This window comes from Myotis nattereri (assembly GCF_964212035.1).
Source record: "Myotis nattereri genome assembly, chromosome: 6".
Lineage (NCBI taxonomy): Eukaryota > Metazoa > Chordata > Mammalia > Chiroptera > Vespertilionidae > Myotis > Myotis nattereri.
This window is the reverse complement of record NC_138081.1, coordinates 80,646,422-80,668,424: the sequence shown is the minus strand read 5'-3', so window position 1 is coordinate 80,668,424 and position 22,003 is coordinate 80,646,422. Positions and strand designations below refer to the sequence as shown.

General features: G+C 41.4%; 1 protein-coding gene and 1 pseudogene across 3 annotated transcripts in view; one reads left to right on the top strand and one right to left on the bottom strand.

The window, feature by feature from the left end:
• Positions 1-22,003, bottom strand: part of ARHGAP18 (Rho GTPase activating protein 18) — a 162,123-nt gene that overhangs the window by 60,743 nt on the left and 79,377 nt on the right. The gene's annotated exons all lie outside the window — the stretch shown is intronic.
• Positions 961-6,380, top strand: LOC308521511 (large ribosomal subunit protein uL1-like; annotated as a pseudogene). The gene is made up of 2 exons: positions 961-996; positions 5,837-6,380. The product of its transcript is annotated as a large ribosomal subunit protein uL1-like (transcript).

Genomic DNA, 22,003 nt, shown 5'->3' with positions numbered 1-22,003 from the left:
CAATAGGGACCTTATCCTTGTTTTTGTTTTATCTTTCACTGTAACATAAGATTGTCTACCTTGCCTTAGCTGGCTTGGCTCAGTGGATAGAGCGTCAGCCTGCGGACTGAAAGGTCCCAGGTTCGATTCTGGCCAAGGGAACATGCCTGGGTTGCAGGCTCAATCTCTAGTGGGGTGTGTGCAGGAGGCAGCCGATCAATCATTCTCTCACATCATTGATGTTTCTATCTCTTTCTCCTTCTCCCTTCCTCTCTGAAACCAATAAAGAAATATATATATTAAAAAAAAAAAAGATTGTCTACCTTATTCCTATCTTCTACAACCCTTAACACATGGGAGACTACAAGTACTGTGGAATGTGTGAAGTATAATGACTAATGCCAAATAATTTGGTTTATCTGCTCACAGGAAGGAGGTGCAGTTGAACTTAAACTACAGTAAGTCTCATTCCTGAAAGAATGTGTTTATTCTGGCAGGAACTTTCCAGTAAATTTCCATTAAGATAGCATGTGCAGAAAAATGCAAGAGCATTGAGCAACAGCATTGTTACATACATACACCTTCTACATCAAGCCCTGCTCTCACAACAGACACAACGCAAAAATCTAATCGCTTCGTGCTGATGAAGCCACTCAATATTTGGACTTTAATAAGATTCAAAAGCTGAATAGGTTTGCTATGAAGACCTGAAGAAGATACTGAGTCATGGAAAGATTGATTTTTTTTTTAAACATTGGTAAATGTTACAAGAAAACCTTTTTTTTTTTTTTTAAATAATAGAGGATGCAGAGTAGGGAGGAGATAAGACAACCCTTCATAGTCATGTCAGCATGCCATGCATTTTATATTTTCTCTAAAAATGTAACTGAACATTCTTTAATTACTATTTTCATCAATAAACATGTCATGTCACTTCTTTTCTTTTCAGAATATACTCTACTTTTGAACTCCCGGCGGGCAATGACTAAAAGTCTGGCCCTTCTTAAAACTGTCCTGGTAAGAGGGCCAGTTAACTAGTTTTCTCTCCTCTGTGTTTAGAAGTGTGTAATATGATACCACGTTCATTCTGCAAATTGGGTTCAAGAACATAAAAAAAAATCTGCTACATATAATGAAGTACAGAGCAAAAATACTTTATATTTCCAAAAGATCCAAGCCAACACATGGTGCTGAAATCGAAGAAACACAGCCTGTACCTCAGGCAACTACCAATCACCCCCACCTGACTTACTGGCCAAAGATTGTTCTACATTCTATCTCCCTCACTCCCCGCCCCCCCCCCCCCGCTCAGAATCCTATGTGCTAATCCCATGGCCACTCTTCAAACACTCTCATTTCTTATCTTTGACAACTACCGACAAAACTAGACACAGTCCTTAGAAAAAGTTGATTCCTAGGTAACTGCAAGAGTCATGATCTTGTGCAACTAGCATTCCAACACATCACAGTATTATCACTTTGTCCCTTCTCCAAGGGCACTGTCACCAGCAAATGCTAACTTTATAGACCCTAATTCAGGAAATGCTCTTTCTTTTTCATCTTGATAGCAGGATCTCATTCTGTGTTTATTAAAAAATAAGGCTTTAGCCCTACACAATGTTGCCTGCTGGTTAGAACATTAGCCCAGACAGAAGGGTCATGGGTTCCATTAACGGCCAAGGGCACATAGCTGGGTTGTAGATTCCATTCCTGGCAACCAATCGATGGTGTGTGTCTACCAATCGATGTGTGTCTCTCACCCCTTCCACTCTCTCTAAAAATTCAATGGTAAAAAATATCCATTGTGGTGCTTTTTGCCCCTATATTTTTCCCCAGGTATATTTTCTCCTATTTTTCCTGTAATATTTTTCACCCGATCAGTGAATTTCGAATGAACCGATATTATTCAAAGTATTAGGAATGCCTGTTATTTATTTTGTCGCAGAGAATAAATAGTAAACTGGTCTGACACAAAATGCTCTTCACAAGGAGGCGGAGGTTGCCAGGCAATACACTGTGCTCTAGTGGATGAAAACAAGCCAGTCGATAAGTCATCCCAGTACCAACACAGTCAGCAAAAGGACATGGAAACATGGGGCTGGGAGTCCTAAGTACCGAATGGCTCCAGCTCTACTTACCCATCTCTATATGATTTGGGAAAATCACTTAACTTCTCTCATCCTAACTTTCCCCATCGATAAAATGGGAAGAGTACCAATAATCTGGACTGCTTTGCTTGTTGAGTTATCAAGTGAGAATTCCTCCTGAAGTGTCTCGTAAGTAACCATGAAGAGGGCACTTAAGTTAGGATCAGTGCTAACATCTGATTTAAACTGCTAACTCCATATAACTGCCCTCCCACTGTTTAATAAGGTCACCTGTGCCCTCTTCAAAGGTTCAGATTTACTTTTATCCTCCAGGACAGCCATTCTTAAACCTTACAAGGACTCCACACTAAAAAAATGTAAAGTAACCCCAAAGAGCTTTGGCTTATATAAGTTACATCTATTGATAGGTATACTATTAGATATTAAAATGGAAAAATTAAATACTAATTTATTTAATAACAAACATCTCAACTTTTTTTTTAAATCTATATTATTCCATACAAAAATATATATATAGTGAGATGAGTAGCATTGTTTCACATTTTTGAAACTGTCTTTAATGTCTGGTTTAATAGAAGACATCTGGATTCTCACATCTGCTTCTGCATTCAATCTTTTGCCATATTGCATGTCATGTAGCCTCTGCCAAACTCCACTGTACTCTTATGAGAGAACGAGAGTGAGAAGGGCCAATAATGCCTTGGTGTTGCTATGAAAACCGTTTTGATCTCCTAGACCCCTGAAAGGGTCTTGAGACCCCAAGGTGTTCCTGGACCACACTTTGAAAACTGCTGCTCTAGGAGTTCTCAAAAAACAACACCTAATGCACTTCTAAAAAGCACTTTTTAAATCTGTGGGCAGCACTCCAGAAAGCCTTCCTGAAAGAAACAGACATGCTTTCCTATGACTCTTGACCTACTTCTTTGTTTATTTTAGCTTCGTTTTACAGCCTTTCATCAAAACTGGGACTTATTCCAATGCTATATCCATATTTAACTTATACTACAATGAAAAATAATAAAAACGTCATTGAAAACCCCTGCCTTGCCAACGTCTTTTATCATTTGCTTTTATCCATCCAGTATAAGAGGAAGAAGTTCTCTCTAAGCTTCTCCTTTTGGCCAGTGCATCTGAAAATGTGTATTTTCCTTAATGCTCCTTTGTCATCCATACCTCTTCATACAACCATCTCAAGGAATTTATTTGGAGTTATGACATTTCTTTGAGCCATCTGGCCCAGCCCCTGCTTTTTGTATGTATCCACTCTATCAAGAGGCCTGCTGCTATACTTCATAGCCAGCCTGTCTCCTGGTTCTGCCTCTTCCAGAGGCATTTCTGTGACCCACAGTCTGCTTTCTTGAAGTCCTTTGATGCTAAGACTTGGTTTTGTTTGTTTTCCTACAAGATCCTTTCTTAAAGAGATACTTTCTTTCATGCTCCTCATCCTACATTTATTTCCAATGCAGGAAAAGAAGTTATTGGGTTGGGAGATGAAGACTGAAAAAGATGTTGTTTTGTTCTGTCCTGGTTTTAATGTGAAAATTTTTTTTTTCTTATTCAGATCATGACTTATCATCAACCATAAGGACCAAGTATATTTTATTTTATTTTATTTTATCTTTAAATTCTTTAAGGACCAAGTATATTTTAAATAAAGTCATATTTATTGACATGTACACTTTAGAATGATATTGGACCCTAGAGAGTTAAACAGATCCCATCATTTTCTAAGTGAGATAATGAGGCTCCAGGGTTAAATTTTCCCCAAAGTCAGCGCCAAAGTGATGGTAGTTCCAAGATTAGAGTCTGCATTTCTTCTTCAGTGGTCGTACCAAACAGACTAGAAAGGGGAGAATTTAATTTTTTTCTTTTTGCATTAGATGCTCCAATCTCTCTGGTCTGTATCTCACAAAACAAAAACCAGAGTGATCCTGTTGACAGGCCATAATTAATGCTTTTAAAGGACCACTGCACTTATCTGGAGAAAAATACATTTAACCATCATACCATACCTCTTTAAAATGCATAGAAACCTTTTCCAATGCATTTTCTAAGACATGGTTTGTTCACACTGGAGTATAACTTCAATATACCAGTTTTTTTAAAACTGTTTTGAAGATGTTTAAAATTTTTTAAATATCTTAAAAATTCACTCTGCTTTTCCATCTACATTATCTTTATGCTGGAGGGGAAAAAAACTGATGTGTAGATTTTTCTTTTTCATTTTGGCAGGGATATTAAAGAAGTAATCACTGCCATGAAGGGATGGTGCCGCTATTAATACTCTGTAATGGCCCTGTCCATCAGAATACACTGAATTTGAATGACTGTGAGGAGCTGCAGCCTATGAAGGACCCAAGTCATTTTTCCCTCTTGGAAGTGAATGCCTACTATTGTTTAGCTGAAAGCAGTAATTATTAGAAGTGGGTCTGACAACCAGGAAGAAAGAGCTGACAAAGCCTGGAGGTAGTAAGAAGTTGATTAGAAAGCGGTGTCACACTGGCCTCTCCTTACACCCAGGCAGCCTTCAGAAACCCGGGAAAGGATTCCACATCTCTTCTCTCCCACCCAATTGCTATAGTTTAAAAAAATATAATCTTACTTTTACTTTTTGCATACATTACCCCTTTGATTTGGAGGGGACAATACAACTTATTCATTATTGCTTTCAGCTTTCTTTTTCTTTAAAAATAAAAGTCACTCTAGCACTTAATAGTCGTTCAAAGTGTCCACCCAATTTTGACACACAGCAAAACAATGAGTAAATGAACTGATTATCCTCTTAAAAACGTAACATTGCCTAAGCGAAACTGACAGAAGCAGCCCATTAGTGACCCTGTTGAGAGATAGCTTTGATAACTTGGCATTTTCCCTCTTACAGAAAACTATGGCAAAACCAATTTATATGAGAACATCACCAAAACAGGGATATAGGCAGTGAGTACCACCCAAGTCTATTAGCAAGAAATAAGGCAAGGTACAGGACGGAAAGGCATATGGGAGAGTCAGTTGGAGTCAAGGCAAGGAAACACTCCCTTCCCATTTAGAAATAGACACAGGGTACAGAAAGGGGAAATTATGGGCTATCACTGGCCACCAGACATCTTTCCTGCTTTAGAGCTCTAGCTCTGGGTAGAAGTGAGATCCCCTTTGTTCCCCAAAACTCTCTCATGAGGCCGTTCTTCCTCTTCAGTTGGGGAGACAACAGTAGCCAAATGAGAACCAAGGCATCTGAATGTTAAGTCTTCTTCCAAAACAAAGGATGAAAGTATCTGCAGTGGGGCTTTGACATACTAAATAAAAGGTCAAGATCTTGGAACACTGGTTCAGAGCGTATGCGATTGTGTTTGCATGTGCACTTCAATTATCTATCACACTCTTTTCCGGTTGGGGGGTGGGGGGTGGGGGGCGGCATAAGGAACCATGAGCAGCAAAGTTTCCCGGGACACCCTCTATGACAGTGGTTCTCAACCTTCCTAATGCCGCGACCCTTTAATACAGTTCCTCATGTTATGGTGACCCCCAATTTCATTGTTACAAATTGAACATAATTAAAGCATAGTGATTAATCACAAAACAATATGTAATTATATATGTGTTTTCCGATGGTCTTAGGCGATCCCTGTGAAAGGGTCGTTTGACCCCCAAAGGGATCACGACCCACAGGTTGAGAACCACTGCTCTATGAGGTGGTCCTGCATGGGAACCAGTGCAAGCTCTGGAAGTTTTTTGGACACTGAGGACTACAGATGAGCTTGAAGAACTATGAACCTCAGAAGGACAAACACTTCTCGGGCACTATCTGGCTTAGGTCCATTCCCCACCCCAAATGCTCTGTATGTTCCAGGGGAGCAGCAGCACTGTGAGGGGCCAGGCCATGGATATCCCCACATGGACATTGAGGTGCTGAAGAAACTCAACAAGAATAAGAAACTGGTCAAGAAGCTAGCAAAGAAGTATGATGTCTTTTTGGTTTCAGAGTCTCTAATCAATCAGATCCCATGAATTCCTGGGCCCAGATCTGAATAACCTTGGTATGCTCTCATCCTTGCTGACTCACAACGGGAACATGGTGGCCAACTCAATGGAATAAAATCCACGATCACGTTCCAGATGAAGAAGGTGCTATATCAGGCAGTGGTCATTGGCCACGTGAAAATGACAGATGATGAGCTTGTGTACAACATTCACATAGTGGTCAATTTCCTGGTGTCATTGCTCAAAAAGAACTAGCAGAATTTCCAGGCTTTATACATCAAGAACACCATGGGCAAGGCCCAGCAACTGCACTGAGGCACTGCTTAATGAACCACACTGCAGTAATTATCAATCACCAGCAATTGTATCCACCCCCCATGCTGTACTGAGAAGACGGAGGGAGGCTACATAGTCAGGAATTGGGACCATCGGGCTGGGAAATAGAACCGGGAACCCAAGTAGGTGAAGTTACTAACTTATTAACTGGGCATGTGTAGGAGACATAAGCTTTAAAATGTATGGATATTGCTAAAATGGGCAGCTTGCAGATAACCAATCAGGAGCTAGCAAGGCTGTCTCCACCCCCTAAATTAAAAGCACACTTGCTTCCTCTTCCCCCTCCCCATTCCCCCCGCCCCCAAAGCACAGTGGATACCTGACATTGCTGTTATGGGGGAGCACATCTCTGTGCCCATGTGGCTTATGGCCATGCGGGCCTCACACATGGACTTTAATTAGCCTGGACACTAAACTACTCCTGACTGTAATATGGAAAGGAAGCTCTGGACATTGACCTGCTCCCAGAATCCCAGCTGCACCTTTTCCAGGACTAGCTTCTCCCAATAAACTTTGGTTCCATTAACTGTTTTTGTCCACAACTTCATTCAAGACAAGAACTTGGACTCAACACCCTACAATTTTGGTATCAGTACCTTCCAGTTCATCTCCAAACTCTTTCCATTTCTTGCTCTGGTCAGTTAGAGAGCTACCTGGAGACTAGACACCAGCAGCTACTTTGCATTCCAAGCTTGGGCTCTCCAGGTGGATCTGTGTCCCAGTTGTCATTACTTAATTTCATAACCTGGTACCTTTCTTCATGGGCCCGGAATAAAGAAAGACATTTCCTCCCTTCTTCTGTCTCTCCATAGCCCTCACCACATCCTGTGCTCATATTCACACTTGTCTCTCTACCCCTAAATCATGTGTTCCTTGGGGCTGGTGTTTTTCATATGGTATCCCCAGATTCAGCAAAGGTCTTGCCACAACAGATGCTTGGGGACTGCTCAATTAATCATTGCTGCCTTTAAAACAACAACCTCCACTTAATTTCTAACATTTTTTGTTGTTGTTGTTTCGTTTTTAATTTACGTGCACAACATTATAAAAGAATAATACAGGAACATGAAAAGTAGACAGTAAAGAAATCAATCATCAGGAAGCCCTAAAAGGTCATTGATAAGTAATTGTTCTATGCATCTGTAACTCCTGGGCGCTTAGTTTGAAAGCAAACTTCCTTATCAGGGAGTAGAAAAATACAATAGAAAGGGCTGATTTCATATCAGATTGTATCTAATATTAAGTCACAAACAAGCACTGGCAAACAGTTTGTTAAGATGAATTCCCTGGTTCCATCGGGTCAACTCAATCTCTAAAACAAATTTTAAACTCTTTGTTGGATGCCTACTATATATTGAGCACCTTACCTGAGATGTCTATTCAACCAAGCTATTCAAATGTTTACCAGGAGATAGACCATACATGACACTAACACCAGGTGGAATTTTCCAGTTCCTCACTGAACTAGTGGCCCAGACAACTGTCCAGCATGGGCCTCTGGGTCATGACCTCTCCTTTAGGATCACCTCTAACACGCTTCAGGCCCTGCTGTGGTATACCATTCCTTCCTCAGTAAAATTTCACTTCCTCTTTCACTGCCACTACTACCCCTTCGCCTCCACCTCGTCCCCTGCTCAATCATTTCCATAGGTTCAGACCAGTAATTGGAGGTTGCCTCCCTAACCCATCCTGAGATCCTCCACTCTCCCTGCAGTTTCCCACAGTCCTCCTGGGTTTGCACTCACTGATCCATTAGTAAGGTTGTTCTTTCCTGAGCTGGAGTCCAGCTTCCTCATCACAACTGGCTATACCTGGTTCTTGTTTCACAAAGTTATCAGGCTTCAAAGGTAGTAGTTATCAGCATCCAAAATTTTTGCCAAGCTTTTATCCATTTACTTTTATTGCTCCTGACAAGTCACATTTTTTGCCTTTTCCATTGCAATCTGTGCTCCTCTGTTCTTCCTGAGGAATCAAAGTTCTCAACATGTTTTCAGAGGTCAAGTGAAGAAAAGGATTCACTAATGAAGACCAAGAGTCTTTCCATCTTCTCTGAACCCATATTTGAACCCATCGTTCAAAGTCCCCTGTCATGCCTTCTATTAGTTTGGAATCTCATTATTACAATTTACCAATATGCCTTAGACCCACATTAATACAAACAGATAAATTTTTGCTCACCAGTGTGCAACTCTCTCACATACTAAATGTAACATACTTCAAGATCTGGAACCCAGAATAGATGTTTAACTGTTGGCCAGGAATTTCATTTGAGGTGCTGACTGAATACAAGTTGACAAATTACAATTTTCTGACATCCCCCCCAGTTCATGAAGTTGCTATTGATTCATAGTGTCTGCTATCACATGGGTTCTAACAGAATATTTGTCGATATCACACACAAAATATAAACACATCTTTTAACTTAATTTTGGAATAGTACTGGATATAATAATGGTTTTACTTATTTCCTATGGGCAAATTTCTTGCCATTTCATAAGACTTTTATATACATATTAACACCAACTTTTCTATGCTAATAAAAACATGGACAACAGGCAAAATTAGGTGAAAAAATCCTTTTGGTAATAACTAAAGCTAAGTAAGTGCACATATTATGGAAGAGATGGGGGCATTATTACCAGACTCTTCTTAGTTCTTTGTGACTATTTATTGTAATAAGCAGAGAAATCATTCCCCATATCAGTGAGGCTATAGAGGCATAAAAACAACCTTCCCCCAGCCAGATAAACAGTGGAAGACAACATTAAAAGTGAAAGGATATCTGTGTTTCAAGGATATTAATGAAAAGAGAGAAGATGTTTAAACACTAGAGGCCCAGTGCATGAAATTCATGCACTGGGGGGGGGGGGTTGTCCCTCAGCCCAGCCTGCACCCTCTCCAATCTGGGACCCCTTAGGGGATGTCCAACTGCCGGTTTAGGCCCCACAGGATCGGGCCTAAACTGGCAGTCAGACATCCCTCTCACAATCCAGGATTGCTGGCTCCTAACTGCTCACCTACCTTCCTGCCAGCCTGATCACCCCCTAACCACTCCCCTGCCAGCCTGATCAATGCCTAACTGTTCCCCTGCCGGCCTGGTCACCCCCAACTACCCTCCCCTGCCAGCCTGGTTGCCCCTAACTGCCCTCCCCTGCAGGCCTGGTTGCCCCCAACTGCCCTCCCCTACTGGCTTGGTTGCCCCTAACTGCTCTCCCCTGCCAGCCATCTTGTGACTGTGGGCACCACCATCTTTGAGGGCATGGCAGTGAATTAGCATATTCCCTCCTTATTGGCTTTGGGCGCCACCATCTTTGCAGCCTGCTGCTCAGTCGTTTGGTCGTTCCTCACTAACCCCCTGCTGGCCTGTTGGCCCCACACAGCCTGTTCAGTCATCTGTTCGGTTGTGATGGTCGCTTAGACTTTTATATAGATAGATTATTTCAAAGTAATGCCAGTGAATATAACAGTAAAACAATTGGAAGCAGCAATGACAGCCTGGCAAGTCCTGGGTAGAAAAAGAGAAAGCTGTTTCACGTGGACTGCAAAGTGTAATTCCATGGAGAGCTCCACATGACTTTCAAATACTATAATGCTCCACTGATAAGGACTGAAGGCCAGGGAGCATTTTATAGGCCAGGTGCTAAAAGTCAGCTCTATGGAGAAGATGGAGAGGGTGGAGAAATAATTTCCAGCTAATCAAATAATTTAGTCAAGCTTAGAAACAATTTACCCATAATATTTTCCTCTACATGTCTTCAGCAAGTCACTAACAAAGTACAATATGTGGATATTACAGGATAGTTTTTTCCTTTTTAAATGAGATTATCTAAGGCTGCTCTTTTGCTTTGTTTTAGAATCTGAGCTGACCCAACACGAGACAGATGGGAATACAAGTAGCCTAAAAGATACATGAAATAGAAAAAAAGAATGTGGGAAACTAAAGGCAATTTCCAAATGAAAAATACTGCTTGTGGGTGAGGACTTCGAGCTTAACATTTGAAGGGGAAAACAAAACAAAATAAAAATCCCACAAAAACAAGTGTTTTTGGCAAAAGTCAGACTCTCTGCTCAGAGGATAGGACCAGGGCTCACAAGGCAGTGACCACGAGGCATGCGCAAGGGTTATGTGGAAAGAAATCGTGAAAACCTGAAGTGGGTGAGGAAGCAAATGCAGACAGCAAAGGAAAAATAATTTAATAAGTAAAGATAACTACGGCAATTCCTTAGCATTACCACATACTCTAGCACAGTCATGGACACGTGGAGCTCTGGCAAATGCCACCCACAGCCAATCAAGTTCCAGAAGGATTCAATCTCCCAAACCGGAAGGTTCTGTAACTGTCCCAGTTTAATTCCTATCCGGGTCACCTTAGGAACCCTTAAGTCTCAGGCTCACCACCAAGCTTATGCTAGCCTATTGTTCACCTGCTGCTTACATGGGACAGCAAAATTCTCATGTATCCAGAAGCAATAGGGCATTTGGTCCCAAAATGCCATTCCATGTGGGAATTGAAACAGGCTAAGAAGTCCACATGCAGTTAATGACCTTAAGCGTTTCCTCCCTATCCACAGCCAAGGCTATCAGCACTCTATAAAAAGCCAATGCTTAATCAATAGCCAACTCAAAGATTTCCACCTCCAGTCATCCTCTGCCACACCTCTAGTTCTCGCCTCCCTTTCCATTGCTCCATACCTTGATTCTCCTTTCTGCCCATTACCCACCAAAGAAACAATCCAGGTTGTTTGATTTCTTTCTTTTTTTTTTTTTTCCCCCTTAACAAAACCTGCTGGATCACCTTTCTGAGCCCCACATTCTGCACTGGCCAAGACTACTGGGACCTCACATTCCAGGTAGTTCTGATCCCCCTACCTTTCTCCTTACCAGCAAAGACACCTGGAAGAAAGAACTGTTGTCTCAGGAAGCTAACACTGCAGGAAATATCAGCCAATGGGCTGTAGAAAGGAAAAGAGGGCCTCTAGAAACAAGAACAGATTCTAAATTTAAATTCTATAAGGAGAAGGTGAAAGGATTAGGAGAATGTGGTACCCCAGGGCAGAAGGCCACATTTCTGCAGTGGGTACCAAAGCCATGGTAACCAGGGGGGTGATGGCATCAGAGATGAACTTCCTTTACAGTTTTGCCAGGATAACTCTTCAGAAAGACCCAGGTTGTCAGATAATTTACAGTAAAGACCCAAGACTAAAACCTTTTTTCTTTTCTTTGTTTTCTTGTTTGTTTTTTTAACTTCAATGTTTGAGAGCTAACTATTAAGGGTCCCCATCTCATAAAGGACTTTAGTTATCTGCTGAAGCTGGTTCTATAAAGTAAAATACATAACTTTTATATTTGTGAAAGTATATGAAAGTATATGCCAACCAATCTAAAACAGGAATGCTAATTTCTTAGTCCAATAGCTTTGTGAATAGAAAAGTTTCACTGAACAACAATCTCCACATTTATTCGTTTGTCTTCCTCCTTTATGGATGTTGGTCAAAATGCTGTCAGTTTTGTTTTTGAAAATCATTGTGGTTATGGTTTCACAATCAAATGAATCCACATAAGGAAGTATATTTTCCATTTCAGGTAATGAAGCGGACACTGGAAAGACCCCAGGAGTTGGAGTGCACTCAATACATCAATGTTTTGGTGGAGTGATGCTATGGAGCTTGGGTTCTTGTTTGTTAATAATAAACGGATAACTAAGTTGTGATTCATACATTCATTCAACAAATATTGACTCCTCATTTACTGTGAGGTACTAAACGTGCTGATGTCCAAGGTCCAAAGAAGCACAGGTCTTCACCTCTCATCCCCGAAAGTCCATATTGTAATGGAGATAAATCATGTAGGAAAATGACAATGCACGGCAGCACTGGCTTCATGCTATGTGGGTGGTACAGACAGCAGGCGCTACAGTGCTCACTTCCACTGAAACAGAGGCAGGCACAGATGCCGGAAAGTGTAACAAATGTTTGCAGCCCCGTGAGAGGTTTAGAAGGGAGATTGCAGGCCCTTGCTATACCTCATCCTAATTTTATAAAGCTCTCTCCAGAGCCAACAATGTCTTCCTGTTATTTGATTCAGCTTTACTTTCCTCTAATTTAAGTCCATTTCCTCTGAGCAAATAAAGAATTAATCAGCGTCCTATTTATGTCAACCCCTTTGCTGGGAAGAGCTTTAAGTCAGTTCTTTGCTATACCTTGAATTGGCCAATGACTATCAGTCCTTTATTTTTCCTTCTATATTTTACAAAGCGGTGTCTTGGAAATATAGACTAATATGGAGATATATATATATATATCTCCTATGAGTACACATTCTTAATAGCATCTGAATTATGAGGAACTACCTATAAGTAACAGCATATAATCCTTGGTTTGAAATTTTCCCTTTGGGTCTTTTTTGGATTGGCTCTGCAAGTGAACCATCCAGGCTGATGTTCATTTTAAAAACAAGTACCTGTTTAGGCCCTCGTGGGTGGTCCTTGGCACAGACACCAAAGTTAGAAACCTAATCATAAATGCTTTTTTTTTCCTCACTAAAGAAGTGAGCACTATTATTGTTTCCTATGGTTCTGCCTTCTTTTTAAAAAAGCCTTTGCGGATCATTTGCATTAATATTATGCTAATAAAAGTAAGGGGATGCTAACTAATTCAGTCTCTTCAGTAGCAACTAAGGATCAGAGACAGAGAGAGAGAGGGAGAGAGGGGCAATTTACATATTTTCATGATTGGAGTGAATTGGCATTTAAATACTTGTCACCATTTCTGAAGAATAATAATACATGTTGGGCTAGCCTGGGCAGAAGTAATTTCTCCAGTGGAACCATCTAAAGCCCTACTATTTCAAGAGACATTCTGTTTCTAAGTATGCATCTCAGATGACAAGGATGAGCATTCAAACACAGGGCAGCCATCTGCATCATAAATAGATTTCAGTTCCTCCCTGCAAAAGGAATTCATTTACTGCTGAAGGCCATTCACTTTCACTTCTGAGTGCTTATTCCTCAAAAAGCTTCCAAGTATTGTGAGAACAATGATTAAAAGAAGATCTTTCCATCTGCACTGCATTAGACTACAAGACAGCCCCTCCTGCAAAACTAGCTTTGCATAATTCATTGTGCCATTTTACACTCTAATCAGTGAATGGCAATAAGCTATGAAGTGAGTACAGAGGAGGAAAGAAAGACCAACACTTACTGGCTGGCTACCTTCTAGGTGCTCACCTAGCTCTCACTTTTGGCTGTTCTCCATGAATCATAGTACATGTACCCTCACCTTATCTCCAATAGGTTCTTAATCACACCTGAAGTACTGTCGTCATTTGTACTGCATATTAATGTCCCAAGAAAGAATATTTCCTAGGTGATTATCACCCGATAGTGTAGAAAAGAAAATTCTACTGGGAGACAAGAGAACTTGGGCCGTCTCCAGCTCTACTGTTCGTTGTGTGCACGTGACAGATAATTCACCCAGAAAAAGGAGGGTAATACCTCGTCTCTTCCAGTTCTAAAAATTATGTAAGACTATGCACACTGATTTTCACCTATAAAGCCTTCATTTAACTTGCCACTTCACCTTAGTGCTGCATTTTTCAAAGAAGGAGAAATTAAGGTGAGGTAGGGATTTGTTTGTTATTTGGAAATCCATTTAAGCGGGAAAAGGAATCTATGAATACAGAAAATTCGAAAAACAACTGCTTTCAGCATCTCAAGTTTACATTAAAAACTTTTAAAGTTATACGCTTTAAACACTGAAAAATTAATTAAGCAGATGGTTTTCATGATGATATGTATGCAATGTATAAGATTTTTAAACCAGAAACAGTAGTGAGAAATTATGTGGGCAGTAGGCTTGAGGCCAGGGAGCAAATTTTATACTACAATTTCTCACTTTCCATTTCTTATTACTCCCTAGGGCATGGTAAAAAGAAATAGAAAAAAATACATAATTTTGAATTATGTATTTATAAGCGACATAAATGTATAGGTGGCATATGGTAAGGTCCCTAAGACTCAGTTTGCTAGTTCACCAAGAATGGAAAGAATTGTCTCACAAGGCACTACAGCTTGAACTGGATTCAATTGTAGTGTCTTCACATAAATGATTTTATTTTCCAATCAATAACGCATAGCAATTGACAACTTCACCCAACTCATTAAATAATTGACAGATTCTTAGCATAATTGGGCCATGGCAGGAAATCTTCCTGAGTGGTTTTGACTGTGACAGTAAATTGTTTTACACTAGTGCTACCCAAATAAAATAAAATAAAATAAAATAAAAGGCAAGCCTCAAAAGTGATGAGCTCAGTTTGGACCTGCTGAATTTAAAATAAGTGGGAGACCCCTGGGTGACATCAGGATACCTACAGCTCACACCATCTTCCGTGAGATTCGTTTGTCTATCTCTGTGCCTTAATCAATGGTCCTTCGGGTGCAATGTGTTCCCAGGACCAGCAGCACCGGCATCGAGAGGCAGAATCTCAGATCCCTTCCCAGATCTGCTGAATCCCAGTCTGCATTAGCCCACGATTCCCAGGTGTCTCCTACATACACTCAAGATCAGCAGCTCTTGACACAGGTACCGCCCGGAGGGAGGATAATTTTATAAGTCATCCACCCATATAGGGAGTGGCGACGAGCTCACAGGAAAGCAGCTTAAACAGGATAAAAGAATCTGTGGGGCAGGAGGAAGAGGTTTCATGCTTGGAATTTAAAAAAGCATCATCATAAAGGTAAACAATGGCTCTCTTTTTTTAAAGGACATTAAATAAAAACTGAACCAAGAAGAAAAGGAGGAAAAAACAAAGGAAACAAACTCTTGAAAAATAATGAAAGTACCACAATGGTGAATCCATATTTAAGCTCTAAAGAACTTCCATTTAGCCCTGGCCAGTAGCTCAGTTGGTTGGAGCGTCATTCCATAAACCAAAAGATTTCAGGTATGATCCTGGTTGGGGGTGTGTGGAAAAAACAGAGCAATGTTTCTCTCTCTCTCTCCCTTCCTCTATCTCTAAAATCAATAAAAACATATCCTCGGGCGAGGATTAAAAAACAAAACACTTTTATTTAAACATTAATTTGAAAGAATATATGTACTCCTATGCTTATTGCAGCATTATTTACAATAGTCAAAATTTGGAATCACCCAAGTGCCCATGAGTAGATGACTGGATAAAAAAGAAATTATGGTACATTTACACAACAGAATACTGCTCAGCCATAAAAAAGGAGGAAACCTTACCTTTTGGGGCGGCATGGATGGACCTGGAGAGCATTATGCTAAGTGAAACAAGCCAGTCAGAGAAAGACAAGTACCATATGATTTCACTCATATGTGAAATCTAGTGAACTTAAACTTGCAAACAAAATAGAAACAGACTCATAGATAGAGAACAGATTGACAGCTGTCAGAAGGGAAGGGGGATTGGGAGCTTGTTTAAAAAAAATCTGAAGGGATTAAGCGAAAAAACAACAACAAAAGAACTTTTTTTTCAGACACAGACAACAATATGGTGATTACCAAAGGGAAAGGTGGTGGGAGGAGGTAGAAGAGGGTAAAGTGGGGATAAATGGTGACGGGAGGAGACTTGACTTGGGGTGGTGAATGCACAATACAATATACAGATAATTTATTATAGAACTCTCTACCGGAAACCTATATAATTTTATTAACCAATGTCAATCCAATAAATTCAATTAAAAAATAAAAAGAAATCAGAGTACTTTATTTTAATAAAAATAAAACTTCTATCTATGTTTAAAATAAACTCAGATTAATTAATGTTCCTGAATATTCAAGGATGCTGAACAACAAATTCATTTGTTGAAAAGCAAATTTGATGGGAGCGGAGTCAGAATTAAATGGAAACTTGGTGGCCACTACTTGCTGGGCAGAGGGCAGCAGAACCAACAGAGAATCAGAAGGCCTGGGTTCTAGGCCGGCTTCCCCAGGCAGGCACCTTACCTGCGCACCAGTCTACCCAGCTGCATGATAAGAGAGCTAGAGAACAAGGCATTCTCTCAGATTCTCCAGCCGAGACTGGCTATGATTAAACTGGCAAAAGTGAGATTCACTTTTTGCCTCCAAAGACTTCCTGACAATAACATGAAGAGTGTTCCATTTCCCACCCTCAGCCCATTGCAACTGCCTCATCCCACCAGCTCACCCAGTGAACAACTTTCCTGAAGTTTTGTTCGGAATCCAACAGCTACGCAGAGCTGATTTCCAGCCTACCGAGCCGTCTTCTGTGCCCTGTCTCCCAGGTGACACTGACGGCCCTGCCTGGGTTGCCACGCACACACCCGGGAACACACCCAGGAGGCTGAGGCCTCGCAACCACGAGCCCCTCCCATGACCTGTGCAGGTGGCTGCTCCCTGAGGGGTGAGACCTGCTTCTGAATGCTTCCGGCCAGATGCCAAATGATTAAATACCACTGTGCAGCATTAGCATTCCATGTAAAAGCCTTAAAGTATTTTTTAGAATTTGGTCTTACCGCAGGTCACAGCAGCAGAGCTGGGAATAGCACGCTGTGCTTTCATGTGGGGAGCATGCACAGGAATACAAATATGGCAGGAGATGAAAGCGCAGCAGACAGACAAGGACAGGCTGCTCTTTCAGCAGCAGGAGGCCCGCTGAATGGCCATCAGGGCTCCATGCCTACTTCTCGGAACACAGTGTAAACCCACCCTCTCCTTCTGAAGAGTGCAATTTGTCTATTGCCATCCTCTTGCCTTAAATGATGCTCCAAGATGGATCTGGAGAGGTGGTTTGTTCTTCCAGAGCAGATGCCCTTCACATTAGCATGTGAAAGCTACTAAAGCATCTCCTGCAATCAATGCTTCCCTCCACAGGAAGCTGCATCCGATGGTCCCCTCTGAGTGATAGCAAACCCACCTGTGCAAGCCTTCTTTCTGGTCCAGTGTGCATGGGGTCACAGGGGCATCTACCAGCCACATAGCCAGGGAGCTCTTCAGTTAACATCAGGAAGCCCACAGCTCACACCCATCTTACACACGACTCATTTGTCTTTTCCTCTGCGTCTTTATCACGTGGTACCATTCAAACACAGAGGCACACTAACCCTGCCAACTTTTATTCCCAACACATCTTCAGTTCCTACAGAGAAATTTAAAAGCCCCGAATCTGCTGGGAAAGGGGGGAAATTCTCATGCTGTATTTCAAATGTAACTGCTAATTAAATTTTCATTATTTACGCCACACAGTGGCTGCATTATAAGAATAAAAGGAGCACTTGATAATTTGCCAGGAACAGTGATCACAACAAGATGAGGTAGTACCACTATCAGCCCCAGTTTAAGGATGAGGAGGCTGAGGCTCAGAGAAAGAAATCAACAGGACCAGGAAAGCCAGGACACAACCCAGGCCAAGTGGCCCCAGACCCCATGCTTCAGTCTCTACAGGAGAAAAGCATTTAAAACCTGTCCTCAGAAAGAGTCGAGTTATGAGGGAGATAGAGCTGGAGTGAACCTAAGGATCGCTAAGTCAATTCATTGGTAACAGGTCTGAGCTTCACAGCTGGCCCAGGAGAGAAACAGCAGTAAATCCACTGTAATTACCAATGTGCTGAAGACATAAGTGATACATGCAGGCACTCCAATCTGTCTCCCTCTAACACAGGCTTTATTTTTTAAGAGCCAAAGAACTGGGTTCAAGTTCAGCACAAAACCCTCTGCATCCTTAGTTTCCTAGGTCTCATAAAGTCCAGCCCTTAATTATGCAAATGTGAATCTGGCAAGGTAGAAAAATTGCATGATTTGCCCAGTGACATACAGGTAGTTAGTTGCTGCAGCAAATCTCTAAAAAGGTTTCTGTGTCCCAGCCGGTAAAGAGCATCACCAACTACCCTCCATTAGGACAGATGGTATTATGACAGAGAAAACACATTACTCTCCAACTTTATCACCAGGGCAATAAAGACAGGCCATAAATACTCTTTTATTGATCATTATTTTCCCTCTGTGAACTTTGAGAGCCTAACACACTGATCCTTTGGCTAGTCTAAGGAACGATTAACCAGTGTTACAACTTCATATATTTGCCAACATATTCTCACCTTTTGAAAATAACTCCTTTGGAAAGAATGGGGCTGTTCATATACAGACTTTGAGACGTCACAAACTAGGAACCTTCAGGCTAGATCTGGCTGGCAGAAATGCATGTTTGTCCAACAGGGTGCTTCAAACATTTTTAGACTGGCTTCCCACATTTTTCTCTTGCAACATGTCCTTCTGGGCCCTCAGCAGGTGCCATGGGGCTGGGCCCCATGCACAGGGGATATCCTTTTCCAACCCCAGTTGGGAATCCACATATGAGGAGGGCTGACAAGTTATCAGTGGATTTTCAACTGTGCCGGTGGCCGACGCCCCAACTCCCTGAAATTGTTCGAGGGTCAGCCGTACCTCCGGTTTGCCATAGTTCCCACCAGTGCTATCTGGATGTTATGCTACCGGATGGTCCTTGTGGGCACCTGGTTTTCAGTTTCTGCTTTCCTGCACCAATAATATGGCATTAAAATAAAAGGACCCACGATTTCAAACCCATCGCCAATGATTAACATCTAAATTCTGCATCAAAATAGGGCTCACTTTATCTAGAACAGTGGTTCTCAAGCTTCCTAATGCCGCGACCCTTTAATACAGTTCCTCATGTTGTGGTGACCCCCAACCATAAAATTATTTTCGTTGCTACTTCATAACTGTAATTTTGCTACTGTTATGAATCGTAATGTAAATATCTGATATGCAGGGTATATTTTCATTGTTACAAATTGAACATAATTAAAGCATAGCGATTAATCACAAAACAATATGTAATTATATATGTGTTTTCCGATGGTCTTAGGAGACCCCTGTGAAAGGGTCGTTCAACCCCCAAAGGGGTCGCGACCCACAGGTTGATAACCACTGATCTAGAAGGAAGCGAAGGTAAGAGGGTGGCCGAGGGATGTGACTGAACTGGGAGATTGGGTGTCTTGATTCTGGTTTTTCCTCCATCAGGAAATAGTTATATTGCTTTGATCAAATCATCTAACCTCAATGGATCATGGTTACTTCCTCATTTGTAAAAAGGGCAAGTTGGGCTGGCTACTTAAGATTTTTATTTTTCCAACTAAAATCCCGTAACATGTCTCTTATTCCAATCCTTTGCAAATATAGGCATTTTCCCCAGAAAGAGGGGTCTTAGTGAAGGGGGCACATGAGGGATTCTAGTCACATTAACCAGAATTTGATATGTGGTTTCTGTATTTTTTATGAAATCTTAGGCAAGTTATCTAAAACTCTTTGCACCTCAGTTTCCTCACATTCATTCATTTACTCAAAAGAATTTATTGAGCACCTAATATGTAATGGGTACCTTCTAAATCCTGGGGATTCTGCAGGGAACAAAACAAAGTGCCTGCTCTCATGAAGCTTACATTCTAGCGGCGAGGAGACAGAAAGTAAGCAAATATTTATAATCTGTCAGATGGTGAGAAATGCTATGAAAATAAATTAAGTGGATTAAGAGAATGGGAGAGGAGAGGTTGGTTGGATTATTAGAGATGGGAAGAGAAGACCTCTCTGACAAGACACTTGAGTAGAGACCTGATGAAGTGGGGAGTAGGGAAGGTTTAGCCATGCAGCTATTTGTGTATAAATTGCTCCGGGCAAAATAAATCGGTAGAGATTGCTCTAGGGGTTGTAAAAACTTAATGATGCGACTGCCAAGCAGAACTCCTGACAGAGTCCTGTGATGAGCTGCTTTCTCCCCCACTTCCACCCTCACCACTCTCCCTCCTCTAAACAGGTAGAGTCTTCAGGATGTACTGTCTGCCTTTACTCAACACCAAAGATAGCAAAGAAAAGCAGGCCAAGAGTGAGAAGACCTCACCTCTAATTCCATGTTCAAACCAATGACAATCTACAACTGTCAAACCCTATTTTAGAAAGAGCACCAAATCCTTCTTCAGCTGTGTTCTGAGAAAAACGCTTTCATAATAAAGTACTTCAAAATACATACACGTAGTTAAAATTTATGATCTGCTCCCCTCGGAGAGTGGGAGACAAGCATAGAGGTTAACATCACAGTCTCCATGTCAGAAAAACCTGGATCACGTCCCAGCTCTCTGCTTGTTGCCTGTATGACCTTGGGCAAAATCTAAACTTCTCGGAATCTCAAGCTCCATTTTTTTCACCTGTGAACTGAGGAATAGCAATGTTAGCTCTTTTCACAGTTGTGGTGATACTTGAATGAGCTTATGTTCATAAAGCACGTGGAACTTTTTTGGCACAGAGGATACTGCCCAGTGAGGAGTATCTATTTCTATCAGGGCCATGGTTTGCAAGTTACACACATCCATTCTGATTAAACAGAAGAAAGTTGTTTTAAAAGCTCACTGGCTGGCTCCCCAAATGTCCAGCAGCCAGGAATAATGCCCCGGGGACACTGGCACAGCAGACAATGCAATACACACACACACACACACACACACACACACACACACGCATGCACGCACGCACGCGCGCGCGCGCACCGTGCCTGCAGCACCAGATACTGCCCTGGTTCTCAGTAAGAGGAGAGCTCTGCCTCACAGCAAAGCTGGGGAAGTAAGGAATTCCCCAAACCAGAATGAGAACTCAGATGCTGGACAGTCAAAAACATTGGCAGGTGCCCAACCCCACCACTATTACAAGATACACATCCTTTGGAGCATGTGCTAGTTTGCTCATGTGCCTTCCTCACCTAGAATGCCCCCGGCCCCTCGCCATACAGCTCAGCCCCATCCTGGAGGCTCCTGCTCTGGGAAGCCTTCCAGCCTGACTCCGCTGCCTGCTTCCGCCCTTCCCAGCTAATGCTCTTACAAGGGACCTCATTATAAACTGATTTACACTCTGACTATGCGTACACATTCACAAACAGACACAAATCCTTTAGGGAATACACAGGGTAGAGATTAAAAATAAATGCATATATGATTATAAATAACACTGCCTGGTTCACTAATCATTCCATGTGTGTATATCTCAACCCACCAAAGAGGCCATAACTCCTTGTTGACAGGCAACACCATCCTTTTCTCCTGTACCTGTTAGAAGCTCATTTCCTGTTCTTTGCCAATACTTAATGCCTCCTCCTTTAAATCTGGGATAGAACACAGTTTTTATATTGAGGGTCAAGTATCTAATTAATCTACACATATTCTTTTGTTAAGGAAAATAGATTCAAGCTACCATATAGAATGGGGAAAGCAATTGGTGTCAACAAATTTCACAAAAGATTAAAGCACTGTAACTTATAATAATCACTTTATAAAATCATTTTTACTCTTTATTTTCAGATTTTAAAAAACTCACTATCTTCCCACTCTGAAAAGTGGGGGAATCCCACACTGCCCCATTTCACTAAGGGGAAAAAAAAAAACCAAAACAGGTTTGTAGATTTTTTTCCCATGGAATCATATCTCCATCTTGTGGGCACTGTTGCTCAATGTTTTAAAAAACCCTGGTGACATTGTCAGAACTGTGACATCTATTAATACTGTTCAGTGTTAGATAGAATTAAACTACAACCCTTATTTGGCCCAGAAGCCAGAAAT